We start from the raw sequence: 16438 nt of genomic DNA on the forward strand, positions 1-16438 counted from the left end.
TCCTTCAAGTAAGTTGTCATTGTTGCATGCAATAAAATTTCTCTTTAAATATGTATGATTTATTAGTGTGGAGAAAATAAGCTTTATACGATCTTGTGATGTGGAAGAAATAAAAGCGACGGACTGCATAATAAATGTCCATATCACAAGTGGAAATATAAAGTGACGTTCTTTCGCATTAAGATCTTGTGCATCCAACCATAAAAGCACAAGACAACCTCTACTTCCCTCTATGAAGGGCCTATCTTTTATTACTATCTTTTACTATCTTCACCTTTCCTTTTTACATTTAATCCTTTGGCAAGCACATTGTGTTGGAAAGATCCCGATATATATATATATATATATATATATATATATATATATATATATATATATATATATATATATATATATATATGTATGTATACTAGCAAAAATGCCCGTGCGTTGCAACGGAAGAAAAAAATATGCCTCAATCTTAAAAGATGGTTCAAGTCCCCACACAGATACACGCCCACCATTTGAACACAGCGGAGAGGCACTAATAGCATAGACTGTGAATATGAAATATTAATAAAGCTTAATTTCCCTGTTCAAGTTTAATAGTGCCAAAAAAGTTACAAAGGCATGCATTGTTTTGTACATGGATTGATAGCTATAGAGTATCTACTGCTGGTGTAGATTTTCTAGCTTGAATTGTACCCTTCCTGCATAGAATAAGAGATTTTTAATATGCCAAATCTCATTTCATGACATTAATTTTAAAACATTATCCTACTGTAACAATTTTAAATTAAATTGATGAAATCTAACAGGCTAATATTTCTTTTAGGTGAGATCCTATATTCATTTTTTTCTTAGGAATATTCAAAATCTCATTGTTAGTTTATTTAATTTTCTAAAATGAAGTTTTATTTTTTATATGATCTTCCTTGGTCATTGTACCTGAAATATGACTATGTTTGTAGGAAAAATAAAACAAAAACTTAAATGTGTAGTTAATTTTATTTTATTTAGAAATATGAGCATACATGTTTTGATTGTTTGCACCTGGTTATATTTTTTGGAAAGATGTTTTGATTGTTTGCACATAATATTATTATTTGGTAACAAAAAAAGCCTCAAATGTGTAGTTAATTTTGTCATCCGCATGAGGCATTTTTTGAGCGTTTGTGAGTTTTATACAGTTTTTGTGTGTGTGTTTGCCTCGGCTTCCATCGCCATCAGCATATGTCCATGTCCCTGCGCACACTCGTAGTAGTTGGCAATTGCTGACGCAAATGATTGTATGTGTGCATGGCGTGGTAGTCATTTTTTGATTGATCATGGGATATTCTTATTCCTATCCTCTTGAAGCCAATGTTCATTTTTTGATAAATGTAAATCCAACTCCTATTTCTAACCCATTTGAGTTAAATTCTAATGAGTTTGAATTTAAATTCTTCCATCTGGAAGAAACCTGATGTACCTGGATTAAGCACATCTAAATTAATCCAAGGGAATTTTCGTTGCTTCAAAACTATTTTCAAACTCCGTGTTTGTATTTCGAAATGGAAAAGATAAGTAAAAGTTAGCACAAAGAACACCCAACTGAGGCCCACTTGCCTAGCCGGCCTAGTAAAAAAGCCCATCTTCTTTTTCCCATTAACCCTAGCGATCTCATCATATGCCCGATCCTAAATCCCTCTCTCTCTCCTCGAGATATCCTCGCCCCTGCTCCCCGCGCCTCCCGGCAAGGCAAGGTTTAGCCAGCCGGCGAGATCCTTCTCCTCCAGGCCTCCCCTTCCTTTTCTTCTCTCCCCTGAGCGAGCCCCGCCATGGCAAGGAGCTCGGCACGCCCCGTGTGTCTGCCTGGGCGCGAGCAGCAGCAGCTCATCCAGCTCATTAACGGCCCCAAGCAGCAGCAGCACGTCCAGCTTCGTTACCGGCCCATGCAACCATGGCCACCTGATGATGTACGTTGCGCTCTTCCGTCTCCGGGCGGGCGTCGTGGCGCGCCGCCGCGGCCATGTCCAGCCTCGGACTCCACTTGATCTCTCAAATCTGTCCTCTCAGACGCGTTTCAGTGGACGTGATGTTCCTCCGCGACGGCGGCGACCGCCTCTCGTCGTCTCCCTTTCTTCGATCTTGGGTTTCTGTCTAAAGAATTCTTTCTTTGACCTCCTCGACCGCTTGTTGTCTTTGACCCGCAAAGATATTTGAAATGGTTAGATTGTATAGAAGAAAACGATGTGGGATTATCTATTCAATTGTTTTTACCAGATGTTTTGGGATGGATGAGGCCCACGCTGGCTGACGATTGACGTACGAAAAAGTAGGACGAAATTACGGACAAATCACATGAATAATAGTACCACCTCAGATAGAAAATAATATAGGTGGAAACAAACAGAAAGCGTATTATAACATGAGAAGAAAGCGTATTGTGACGGTGAACGCGACAAAGTCAATCCATGCTTTATTATTAGGGAGATATATATATATATATCCAATTGGACGTAAGTTATCATGAACTATTATTGTTGACATTACCCTTGAGGTAAAAGGTTGGGAGGCAAGGAAAACATTTCTGTTCGTATGTACATCCCACACAATCGCTCCAAGGAAAACGTTTTCGTTCACAGGTACATCACAGACAAATTTTCCCGTTAAATCATTTGTGATAGCGTTGCCATTGCACACGATATTAATAATTTTATCGTTTGCGTTATTGAATGCATCACACACGGTGCGTAGAAGAACTATGTGGCAAAGGCTGTCCATCACACACACTTTTTATGTGGTAAACATTTGCGCAAGGTGGCCTAAAGCAAACAGTTTTCAATAGAAAGTCGTGTGTGAAGTGGAGATTGATCGCACACGTAGTGTATCCTAGAAACGTTTCTAATCTCCACGTATATCATAGACGTTTCGCTTTCGCAAACCATGTGCAGTGTAATCCCTAATTAATCCCTAATTTAAAAATCACATGTTTTGAATTTGAAAGTAGGCAATCACTTATTTCATATCCAACCATGTTTATTACAAATATAGGTTCAACCACAAATCCGTAATTCGATGCACAGGTACATATACTGAAGAACTACAGAAACACCAAGTAATGAGTTGTCACAACCCTAGTCAGTGTTGCATTACAGTGATGCATCATGTTTAAAATTTTCCAGAAACTTGAAATGGGGATGCACCAAACCCCCAGCACCACTTAAACCAACTAGGGTTACTAAAATATTTTCCCAATGAACCTGAAATGCCCTTCTAAAATGTTCATCATCTTTGCCTTGGTCTAGAACCTCTGACAAAAATGGTGCACACTTTTCTGGGACAACTTTGGGTCACTGGATTAAATCATATGTTATTTGCATTTGGACATTTAAATGCTATTAAATATTTTAATTGTCCAAATAATCATAAACTTAAATGTTTACAGTTGGATATATTCCAAACAGTGGGCTTGAGCAAGTTTCATGATTTTTGAGTGTGCCTAAGTATTTTTAATAAAGCCCTAAAAGCTGTAGAAGAAATAGAAAACACGAAATAAGAGAGAGAGAGAGAGAGACTTACCTGGCCTCACCTGCGCAGCCCACCTGGCCGGCCCAGCTGGCAGCCCAGCCCACCACCCCAGCCCCTGTGTCGCCTTCCTCCTCGCGCCAGTAGGCAAGGGCGCATGCCCGGCGTGCGAAGCCACATGCCGGCCACCTCCACCCTGCCTGTGCGCCCCCTCGACCGCCTGGGCGTCCCTGGAGACGCCACGCACCCTCCTGGACCTCTCTGACTCTCTCCCGTGCTTCTCCCCTCCTCTGCTCTCTCTCCCTCTCGCATCCGAGCGCAACCGTCGCTGCCGCTCATCGTTGCCGCCACCACCGCCTCCTCCTTGCCCCTCTGGCATGCCCGAGAGCTTCGCCTCGACATCCCCGTCTTCTGCACCGAGCCAAGCGACGTCGGAAGCTCTGGAATGCCGCCATCACCGTATCCTTCAACCTCGGTCCGCCGAGATCGCCGGCGACCGTGCGCTCGCTCTCTTGCCTCCCCAAGCTCGTCGAGGCCACCACTGCACTTGCTGTGAGCTCCGTCGTCTTTTCCCCCTTCTCCCCAAGCTCGTTCGGTCCTCTAGCCGCCTTCTCCTTCGGAGCCGAGACGGTCCGCCGCAGGAGCTCGTCGCCGACGTAGCTCCGGCGACCATTTGCTCGCGCCAGTGCGTCCAAACGCTTCACAACCACATGTAGAGCCTCGCGGTCCCTTTGGTTCATCCTTCTGCACGCCGTAGCGCCGAACCCAACCCCGCCCGAACTCCGGCCACCGCCACGACCTCGACTTTGGCGAGCTCGCGCCACCCCAGTCCCTTCCGCTTGCCCTACCAGATGCGCACGAGCCCAGCTACGTGTAGAACCAAACCCCGGTCGATTTTGTCGACCGTGGGCAAAACCCGAGCGCCTCCGCCGTCCCTGGCCTCGCCGACGACGAGCCGCGGGCCAACTCCGGCAAGTTGACCCGGGGTTTGACCCCGTCTGACCAGGCTTTGACCACCCTGGGTCACTGACGCGTGGGGCTAATTAACTAGGTTAGTTTAGTTAGTCACTAACAAGCGGGACCCACAAGTCAGGTTTGACCTGGACCGGCTCCGCTGACCTGCTGATCTCTCAGTGACGCAATGCTGACGCAGTAATCAGTTTTCAAGATTTTAAATAAATCAGAAATGATTTATTTATTTCAGAAAATATCCAAAACTTCTAAAAATCATAGAAAATAATCAATAACTCAGAATGAAATTAGTTATATATGAAAAATGATGTGAAAAATCCAATCTATCCAACTGTACTGGTTTCATGCATGTTTAAGAAGCTTAAACTTGCTGTTTAGTGCAAAACATGATAAGGCACTATTTAAATTCATAAGTTGAGTTTTGGATTGAACCTTTGATTCAAAATGACTCAAACCCAACTGGTTGTAGTTGCATTAGCCCAACACACTTATTTTGCCATGTCCTGATATGCATCATATTAAGCATTGCATTGATTGTGTTCTTCCTTGTTTGCCGGTAATTGTCCCCTCTGAGTAGACGACGTTCCGACGATAAGATCGATGACACCGATGAAGAGCTATTACTATCTTCAGAAGGGACAAGCAAGCATAACCCCCTTGTTCATTCAATCCCACTCTCTCGCTCCTGCTCTCTTTTACTGCCTTAGGACAACGGTTCATCTGTTACATGCTACGGTAGTTGAACCCCTTTCCTCTGCATGACCTGTCATTGCCACAGTAAATAGATGAAACACACTAGCATGATTAGGAGTTGTTTGAGCCCTGATGTGCCTACTCATTCATGCTTGTTTTCATGCCTGCTACTGCTTAGAGTTGAGTCCGGTCTGATTCATCAGGGATGAATTGGAATGTGTTGAACATGTCCTACTGTTGAGAGCTAAGTGTGTGAACACCATTTGGTAAAGGTAGCGGTGAGAGGCCATGTAGGAGTACATGGTGGGTTGTCTCATTGCAGTCATCCTCAGGAACTGAGTTATGTGTTTGTGATCCATGAACAACTACTACCACGCTTTGGAATGCTTAAGTGCCCCTCTCGGCTTCTTAACCACCCTTGTCCTCTGTCCAGGAGTTGCAATTAGTTTCTGGTGTTTGTAGTATGCTGGAGGCCGTGCGTAGCACTGACCCGAGGGGTGGGCTGTGATGCGGTAGGCACATGGCCGGGTATGCCGGGCGCCCATTTGGTGTCGCGTAACCCTGTACACATCATTCGGGGCCGTATGTGGAAACCTCGGCCGGACTCCCTACGGATGGAACATGAATAGACGATAAACCTGGACTAGAGACTTGAGTGTTTAGGTAGGCCGTGGCCGACACCCTCGTTGGGCTTCCGCTTGATGGTTGCCGAGTACATGTCGTGTAAACGGCAGTAAGTGGTGAGAGCGTGTGTGAAGAAGTACACCCCTGCAGGGTTAACATCATCTGTTCGAATAGCCGCGTCCGCGGTAAAGGACCTCTGGGTTGCCTATACAGTTCATAGACAAGTGAAAAGTGGATACTCTAAAATGTGCAAGATAAGCGTGAGTGCTATGGATGGCCTTCTCTTAGGGTGACGGGAGCGGATCCATATTGGTGTATTGATATGGTGAATATGTGGACTCGTGTGCGCTACCTCAAAAGAGTTACTTGCAGTCGTAGATCAGGATAGCCACTGAGTCAAAGCTGGCTTACTGCAGTTAAACTCCACCACCCCCTTTGTTGATACTGATGCATATGTAGCTAGTTCTGATGTAAGTCTTGCTTGGTACATTTGTAATCACGTTTGCTCAATTTATGTTTTTCCAGAGAGACTTCAGTCTCACTGGTAGTTCCGCGTGGACTTCGACGTTTAGCTTGTTACCTCAACTACGATCTTGTGCCCTTGGCAGGGTCTTGTAGACAGTCAGGCTTCTTAGCCTTTTTCATTTGTAGTTGTCTGTACTCAGACAAGATAAGCTTCCGCATGTGGTTGTTGCTTGTATGACTTGAATGTTGGGTCATCAGACCCGTGTTTGTAATATCTGGCTCTTTGGAGCCTAATGAGTAAATACTTTGAGTTGTAGATTTTTGTTGTGATGCCATGTTGTATTTACACATATCGGGCATACTGTGTGTATGATTGAAATGCTTGGTATGTGTGGGATCCGACATCCTAGTTCTTTATCCTTGCTAGCCTCTCTTATGGGGAAATGTAGTCTAGTGCTTCCACTGAGCCATGATAGTCTGCTACAGCCCGGTTTACCGGAGTCCTGCTAGCCCAGTTACTACTGCTCCGGAACACTTATACTGGCCGGTATGTCATCCACTTCGTTCCTGTGTCTGTCCCTTCGGGGAAATGTCACACGGTGACTTCCAGAGTCCTACTAGCCTGCTACAGCCCGGGTTCTCGGAGTCCTGTTAGCCCAGTTGCTACAGCCCGGATTCACACGCTGATGACCGACACGTTCGATGCTGGTTCATGTATGCATGTCCCCATAAGTTAGCGCCACTTTGTGTTCACGACAAGTCATGTCGGCCCGGGGTTGCTGTCATATGCATGCTAGCGACACTATCATATACGTGAGCCAAAAGGCGCAAACGGTGCCTAACCAGGTAAGGTGGCACCCGTGGGAATACCGTGCGTGAGGCCTCAAAGTGATATGATGTGTTACATGCTAGATCGGTGTGACTTAGGATCGGGGTCCTGACATGAATGGTGAACCACAGTTGTACTAAAGACTGTAAAGAGAGAGGCGAAAGACATTCTGGTTGCTGGAGAAGGTGAAGCGGAATGCCCATATTGTGCCCTCCTCCATGCGTAATGCACGCATGACTCTAGGCCAACCCCTTATGATGAACCACTGGGAACGAAAAAGATTCAGACATTGTTGTCTAACAACTCATTATGGGCAGTAAATAGAGAAAGTTGCAGAGTTTGTAGTTACCATCCTAGAGCTCACTATTGTGTTGGATAGAGCATAAACAAATAATTTTCTTGCCACCATTCATATCTTTTTGCTAGTAATCCTTATCAGTTTCCTCACTTGATACTTGTTCATCAATATCTCATTGCCCCATATGCAAAAAGGGTCGATGCATGGATCCTTGCCAAGGGCATTTGTACCTACAAGAAACGAAGTCAATATTAGAAGATAACTAGTGATCAAGCCTGGATCTATATGCACTACATTATGGAACAACGGGGGGAGTACAAGCCGAGGGATGAAGCTAACCTCGGCGGAAAATGGTGGCCACTCCCGTTGTTGTCCTGCATAAGTAGTGGAAAGGCATGGTAGGTACAACAATCTTAACATCAAACAAATATAGCAAAGGTAAACAACATCATCTCCGAATGATAGCTTGAATGTGTTGGTTTCAGCATGCTGTTAAAGCAGATATAAAATGGAAGGCAATGTTACCAACAGCAGGCTTAACAGCCATCAAATATTGCAATTCAAACTGGTATTGTTGAAATTAATAGGACGTAGGTAATGATTAAACATCACACTGGATAAATGTGTAAAACTGAAATAAAGGGCATGTGTTAACTACACTAGGAATAACTGGAACTAAATATAGCCATTCAAACTAGTATTGATGTAGTCGAGCGGCACAGTTCCAACTTGCACATAATGAACAACACATTGTGAATGACTGAAATAAACAAGGCATAAATGACCAGAATTACAACCAAATATAGCCATTGAAAACTGGACAGAGCCTCACTGCAACCAACCTAACAAGCAAATACAGATAAACAGGGCATATGCTTGAAAACTGGACAAATGCTCACTGCAACCAACCTAACAAGCAGGTAAAGATAAACAAGGTATCTGCTTGATAACTGGACAAATGCTAAAAAAGTAACCTAACAACCAAATACAGATAAACAAGGCATCTGCTTGATAACTGGACAAATGCTAAAAAAGCAACCTAACAATCAAATATAGATAAACAAGGCATCTGCTTGATAACTAGACAAATACTCACTGCAACCAAACTAAGAACCAAATACACATAAACAAGGCATGTGCTCGATAACTGGAAAAATGCTCACTCCAACCTACCTAACAACCAAATACAGATAAACAAGGCATCTACTCACTATAAACAACTAAATATAGCCATTCGTGAAACTGGAGTGGACAATTCATACTTAAACATCACATAGACCTATTGGACAATACATTTTTGCATAACTGAAATAATTAAACACAGCACAGTTAAAGCACCACACGGAAAATGCTACTACAACAAAGGGTACGGGTTGGAAAGCTAGAAAAGGTAAGATTTGCTAATAGAATGTTGCCTCACATTTCATGGACGGGATCCTTCCAGTTGGAAGAGCACAGACCCATGGTGCGCTCTCTGATGTCACAGATGGGCTGTTTCACCCTGGAAGAACCTTCGTGGGTGCCCTCCTCATGGTAGTGGTCGTGGTCGATAAGATCTGACCTGGAAATTGAGGACCCCAAGCTGCAGCCGTAGAACGTGTCATTCAGAAGTGACAAAATAGGCTCGATGGCGTATAAAGCTGGCAAAGCACTACTAGAAAAACGGCTATAGCTAATATTGACATTAATGGCGCACCATGTATGTGGTGCGCCACTGCTATATAGGAGTGGCGCACCAGTTGTAGGTGCGCCATTAATGGCCATATTACTAATGGCGCACCTGGTATGTGGTGCGGCATTACTAGTTTTGTCCTGGCCCCACACCCCTCCCCAGACTTAGCAGTGGCGCCCCAGGGGATAGTGCGCCATTACTAGTTTTAACTAGTAATGGCGCACCACAGAGACCGTGCGCAGCTATGAACAATTTTTTTTCAAAACTAGTAATGGCGCACCACACACGAGGTGCGCCATTAGTAACCCTGGTTACCAATGGCGCATTGTTAGGTGGTGCGCCATTGGTAACCTGGGAGCAGCTAGATATTTTTGATAGCCACCTACCACACTCACTTTCCCCACTTCATTCTCTCCACCTCTACCAAGCTTGGTCTCGGCTGCCTCCTCCTCCTCACCTCATTTGCACCATAGATTCACCCAAATTAAGTGGTTAAATTTCCTTTTTTTGATAGGTAAGTAAGGGGAAAGCTTTCTTTATGTTCTAGATCTACTTTTTTCTCCCTCCAACAACGTACACACTTTTTAAGGCCTAGATATACGTATGTTTGTGGTGTTGCATATGGTTGTGCTGTTGCATATGTTTGTGTTTGCAGGTACCGGTATTTGAAATGCGCTAGTTACCAATATTTTGCCGGAATGTTGATGCATTTCTGTTTCGGCGAGAATTTGGCACTATGCATTCTTTTTGGTCCTATTTTTAGGCAAAGTCATGCCAAATATTTTTTTGGTTCTAGAATATCGTTTTGCTCTACACCGCAGGCGACCATGGTCCGCACGATGGCCGAAGGCATCGTGAATAGGTTTTTGAGCTCCGCGAAGGCCGAGATGCTTCAAAAGAACGAGACAGATATAAGATGTCCGTGTCGAAGATGCAAGCTAAAGAGCCTTATGGACCCGGATTTCGGACAGTTGCGGGACCACCAACTCTTGCGTGGTTTCATGGATGGCTATCGGTGGCAAGGTGATGAAGATGATTATGAAGTCATCCACGGGGGCCGAGCAAGAAATAAGGAAGGGCAGCAACACAACCGCGGCGAGGGCGGGCGAGAAGATGAAGAATCTCCAGGACATGATCACGAAGTAGAAGCAGGACACAGTCATCATGTAGAAGATGCCGAACATGACGATGAGGAAGATCAAGATGAAGGGCATGATAATGAAGATGAAGATGCCGGAGCAGACGACGATGGACCATCGATGGGCTAGGTGCAGGACCCTCATATTCAAGAGCTGCTTCTCAAGCAGACGGGTAACGCAAGAGCTGCCGCCCGAGAGAAAGCCAAGCTGGATCAACTGGAGATAGACGCGGTTACTCCATTGTATGAAGGATGCAGGCCCGAGAATACCTGCCTGAAAGTAACACTCATGGATCTGGAGATGAAGGTAAAACACAAAATGACCGACGCATGCTTCGACGAGAACATGTCATTCTAGCACGAATGTCTTCCCAAGGGGAACAAGTGCCCGCCCAGTTTCGAGGAGGCGAAGAAAATCGTGTGTCCTCCGGATTTACCGCACGTGAAATACCATGTGTGCATGAATGATTGCATCATTTATCGGGGCGAGCACGCGGAGTCTACCATATGTCTGGTGTGTGGCATCACTCGATACAAGAAGAGGAAGAAAGCTCCTCGAAAAGTGGTGTGGTACTTTCCGATCAGTCCTCGTCTGCAGCGGTATTTCGCGGACCCTAAGCTAGCAAAGCTCCTGCGTTGGCAGGCGGATAGGGAGGAGAAGAAGCGAGAAGATGAATAAAATGGTCCGGAGATAAATAAAAAGACAAGATGCTGAGTCACCCTAAGGATGCGAGCCAGTGGCAAGCGTTGAACTTCGAACACCCAGAATTTCGTGACGATCCAAGGAACATCGTGCTGGGCGCGAGCACCGATGGAGTCAATCCATTTGGCAGCCAGAGAAGCACATATAGCACCTGGCCTGGGTTTGTGTGGATGTACAACCTTCCCCCTGGTTGTCCATGAAGAGGAAGTACATTCACATGAGTATGCTAATTGAAGGGCCGAAACAACCAGGGAACGACATCAATCTGTATCTTTGACTGCTGAAAGAGGAGCTAGACACGCTGTGGAAAACGCCAGCCAATACGTGGGACGCCGCAGATAAAGAATATTTCCCTATGAGAGCCACAGTGCTCACAACGGTGCACGACTATCTCGCTTACGAATATGTTGCGGGGCAGCTGGTCCACGGATTTTGTGCATGCGTCAGGTGCATGGATGACACAACGTATCGCCAGCTAGATAGAGATCCCGGCTCTTCGAAAACCGTGTTCATGGGACATCGAAGGTGGCTTCGGGACGATGACTCATGGACAAAACGCAAGGATCTGTTCGATGGTGAAACCGAACCCTCAAGACGCCCGCGTACGAGGAGCGGCGAGGAAATAGATGAGCTGTTGAAAAATTGGAATGAGTGCCCACCACCGGGAAAGAAGCGAAAGGCGCCAGAGCCGCTGCTGAGGGTATGGAAAACAAGGTCTGTTTTCGAAGACTTGCCGTACTGGAAGATCCTCCGTGTGCCTGACAACCTAGATGTCATGCATATCACGAAGAACGTGTGTGAGAATCTGCTTGGTACCCTGCTCAACATGCTAGAGAGGACCAAAGATGGGCCAAAAGCAAGGGCAGACTTCCAATCAATGGGCATCAGGGAGGAGCTTCACGCAAAACGCCCTAATGATGATGATGATGAGGCAAAGGACACGGAAAGTCGTCGCAAAGGCAAAAAGGCTAAGAAGATCGAATATGACTGCCCTCCCGCGTGCTTCACTCTAAGTCAGGAGCAGATCGAGCAGTTTTTCACCTGCCTCATTGGAATAAAACTTCCTTATGGTTACGCGGGGAAGATAAGCAGATACCTAGACTCAGTGAAGAAGAAGTTCAGCGGGATGAAGTCTCACCACTTTCACGTGCTGATGACGCAAATACTTCCAGTTGCAATCCGTGGGATCATGGACGCGCACATCCGTGAAATGCTATTTGGCCTACGCAACTTTTTCGACGTCATCTCTCGGAAGTCGGTTGGCGTGAGGCAACACAGAAGGCTACAGGAGGAGATCATGTTGATACTATGCGAGCTTGAGATGTACTTCCCGCCCGCATTCTTCGATGTTATGGTGCATCTGCCGGTCCATATCGTGGAGGATATCATCCAACTCGGGCCGACGTTCCTGCACAGCATGATGCCGTTCGAAAGGATGAATGGTGTCATCAAAGGATACGTTCGCAACAGGGCACGTCCAGATGGAAGCATAGCCAAGGGCTTTCTGACCGAAGAGTGCATCTCCTACTGCATGAACTATCTAGGCATCGAGAACCCCGTTGGTCTGCCCGTCAACAGGCACCTCGGTAGGCTCGCTGGATGGGGTCACCGCGAGGGTCGCCGCGAAATGCATGTCGACTTCAAGGGTCGACTCGCCGACTTTGAAAGAGCAAACCTAGTCGCGCTACAACACATAGACATGGTCGATCCTTGGGTGGTAGAGCACAAAACCTTCATTGAGAAGACTTACAATGACTGAGGCCAACAGAGGACGAACGGAGATATAATCAAAGAGCACAACTCATGTTTCACGCGTTGGTTCAAGGAGAAGCTTATATCCTACCCTTTACATGAGGATTCTTCCGCGGAAGAAAAACTCATATTCGCCTTGTCACAGGGCGATGAGCACAACCTGATGAACTATGAGGCGTATGATATCAACGGCTACACATTCTACACCGAGGAAATATGACATGAAGAGCGATGATTATCAGAACTCCGGGGTAACGATGGAATCCTACACCGGTAACGACAAGGACATATACTATGGAAGGATCGAGGAGATCTGTGAGCTGAGCTACGCTGTAGAGAAGGTCCCGATGTTTCATGTCTCATGGGCCAATAGCATCCTAAAATAAGACCGGTATTTCACCACCATGGTTATACCCGAAGCCAAATCCAAGACCGCGGGCGCAAGCATCACCGTGAAAAATGAGCCATGGGTACTGGCTACCCAAGTGGACCAATGCTTCTTCATTACCGACCCGTCAAAGCCCAGTCGTGTTGTCGTGAGGAGAGGCAAAAGGAAGATCATCGGAATGGATGGAGTCACCAATGAGCAAGACTTCGACAAGTACGGCGACCCGAAGATGGAAGATGACGACGACGATGAAGTACCATACACCACAAGAAGAAGCAGGACCACCCTACCTAAAGGACGTCCGTTCAAGAGAACTCCATTTGCGAATAAGAAGGCCAAGAAGATTGTGAAAAGATAGCTAAGATCGAATCACGACGTGTCGGCTGCGTGTGTGTGTGTTAGTGGCAAGCTCAATTATTACATGCAACTAAATTATTACATGTATCACTTGATTTCAACCATGTCATCTAATTCTAAATCTTTGCACAATGGTTTAAATTGTAGTCTTCATTTCTCGATTGTATTTCGCCATATGGAAATAGCATTTCTTCTGTTCTAGTCCTCTATGCAGTAACCTCTTTTGTTCAAAACTGTGGGGATTAATGTTGTCTGTACTTACCTTCCTTTTGTAACTTCTCCATCACCAAGTTGAAGTATCAACCACCTTCATATTGGATTTGGAATTTTTGTTCTTCTCCCTCTTGTTTTGTTGGAAATCATCATTTACAGGCACCTTGGGCTTCTTTGTGTTTTCTTCTGGTACTTTAATTGTTTTTATTTATGTTTCTTCTGGTAAAATAAAAAAAAGTTAGTAATGGCGCACCAGGAGAAGGTGCGCCATTGATATCAGGGTGTTTATGGCGCACCCCTAGAAGGTGCGCCATTGATATACCAATTTTTATTTATGTTTATTCTGGTATTTTATTTTTCAATGTTCCTTTTCCTGCTTAAATTTGCAAACATTTTTTGAAAATGCGAACATTTTTCTAACTCACAAAAGTATTGAATTTGTTAATATTTTTTGAACTCATGAATATTTTAAAATTTCATGGGAACTTTTTGAATTCATGAATAATTTTTACAAATTTGATGATATTTTTTCATATTCATAAATGTTTTACCAATTCACAAATGTTTTGCAACGCAAGTATTTGAAAATTAGTAATAACTACTTATATCGTAACATTTTAAAATTTATGGTCATTTTCTAAAAAATCCAAAAAAATAAAAAATGTTAGGAATGGCGCACCAGGAGAAGGTGCGCCATTGCAATTACGGTGTTTATGGCGCACCCCTAAAAGGTGCGCCATTGCTAACCCTCCCCCCACTAAAAAAGGCAAAGATAAAAAACCTTCGATCCCAAATCCCCAATCCCTACTACTGCCCCCGAGCCCTCGACCGGCTGCTCCCGACCTGCGCCGCCGCCCCGACCCACTGCGTCGCCGCCCCTACCTGCGCCGCCGCCCAGACCCACTCCGCCGCCGCCCAGTGTTCCTCTTCATCGTCATCGTCCCTGGGCCAAGGCTGAGGAGCCGCCGCAACGTCGCCATCGACCACCTCGTCCTCTACCTCCGGCCACCGCGACGCCATCGACGGATTCGTCGTCTTCACTGCACCCCCGGCCTCCTCGAGCTCGTCCCCGGAACCGCGGTGAACTCCTCTCCCCGTTCCCCCCTTCCTCCGCCTCGATCCGTCACCGTTTAGCCGACCCGGCGCTCGGCCACCATGGCAGGGAGCTCAATTCTCCCGGGCGTGTACTGCCTCACCTCGCCTGGCCGGTCCTTGCCGCCACCGCGCCGTCCGCGTGCATCCCGCCGCTCACCCGCGACATCCGCGTGCGCGCTGGTCTCGAGTACTGTCTGTTGGTCCGCCGTGTTTGCATGGTCGCGGAGAACAACATTTGGGTTTTTCGATTTATCTGGTTAGATGAACCACTGCTATGTGATCGATCGATCGATATGATCTGAATGGAATGGATCAACTTTTGCGTTCTGCTGATGATTTGGTATGCTTCTTCATATGCATGCTCAATCTATGTGTGCTCTCCCATCTAAATCAGTGTGGAGCAGCAGTTTGGCTCGCTTTTGTTCTTGCATGCATCTTGTCTTTGGTTTCTGCTGATGATGTGATGATACTTCATATGCATATGCTATGTACATGTTCATCTCTTCAAATTTGTGGAGCAACAGTTTGTAGCTTTCGGCTATGAATGAATGCCTCTTGCATGTTGTCTTTGCTTAATTTGTACTGACCTAGAATGCAGACATTGCTTCCTTCCCAAATAATATGTTGCTGAACAACAATAGAGCTGGCCTTCTCCCCTTCTGCTGATGATGTTTCTTCCTCACGCAGGTCCGTAGGAGCAGAAAGGGACACCGACCAGCGACCACCCGCCCAACGATTATCACACTAGCAGCGAGTTCGTCCAATTGAACTGCAACTGGAACGGTGAGCCTTTCTTGTGCTCCTCCCTCTCTTTTTCGTTTCTGGTTTCTAAGGTATCTATTAATTTAAAAATAGTGGCAGTGAGGCAGCATACTATAGAAGATAGGCCTAAATGTTATATATAGAGGTGGGTGAACATGATGAGCCTTTCCTGTACATATTTGGTTCGGTTGATTGCCTGGCATGAGCTAGATGAAATGATCCGTTCACTCTATTGATTCGAGTGGATGTGGATGCTTGATAAAATTATCTTATGAAATGATTCCAATGCTGGCAGCTTCTGATGTGAAATGACCCCTTTCTCTTGAAATGTTGATTAATTTCCGTTTCGGTTGAGAATGGGGCACTCCTAGGTCAAGAAAATTAGCAAAGGTCATGCCCAATTTTCTTGACCTAGAAGGTGCCCGATTCTCAACCGAAACCAAAATTAATAAGCATGAATGGCTTTTACTTGGGAGCATTGTTCAGCATTGCTTATATCTGCGCATATGGTCTATTTGTTATTACTACATCACCATGTATTTTTCTGATGATGGCAGTTTGGTGCTTGTCTGTAGTCAAATAGGAGTAAAGGATCACAACTTTGTCTGTTATGTGTAATCACCTGTATACTTTGACAGTTGCTAAAAATTGTAGTAACCTGGCCACTTGACCCAGGGGAGATCATGTGGTGTGGTGTAATGTCATCTGCAACCTACTGTTGATGGCCTTGTGTTCCTGCTCCTTTTGCTGCTTTCTTAAGTCTATTCACCTTTTTTGGTTTGTTTGCGCCTTGGACTGCTAATGTGCAGTCTGTAGACCAAATGATTTGATTTTTGCCCTTACATTTGCTAGTATCTAGTACTGCCTAGGGTACTTTGTCTGTCATGTATGTGCCAAAGTGATTAAATACATGGTCTATGCTGCAGTTCAAGGGGTAAAAGCATCATCATGCTATATGAATGAAGTAATGTTTGTTATAAACAAAATG

This window comes from Aegilops tauschii, chromosome 4 (genome assembly GCF_002575655.3).
Source record: "Aegilops tauschii subsp. strangulata cultivar AL8/78 chromosome 4, Aet v6.0, whole genome shotgun sequence".
NCBI classification, from domain to species: Eukaryota; Viridiplantae; Streptophyta; class Magnoliopsida; order Poales; family Poaceae; genus Aegilops; species Aegilops tauschii.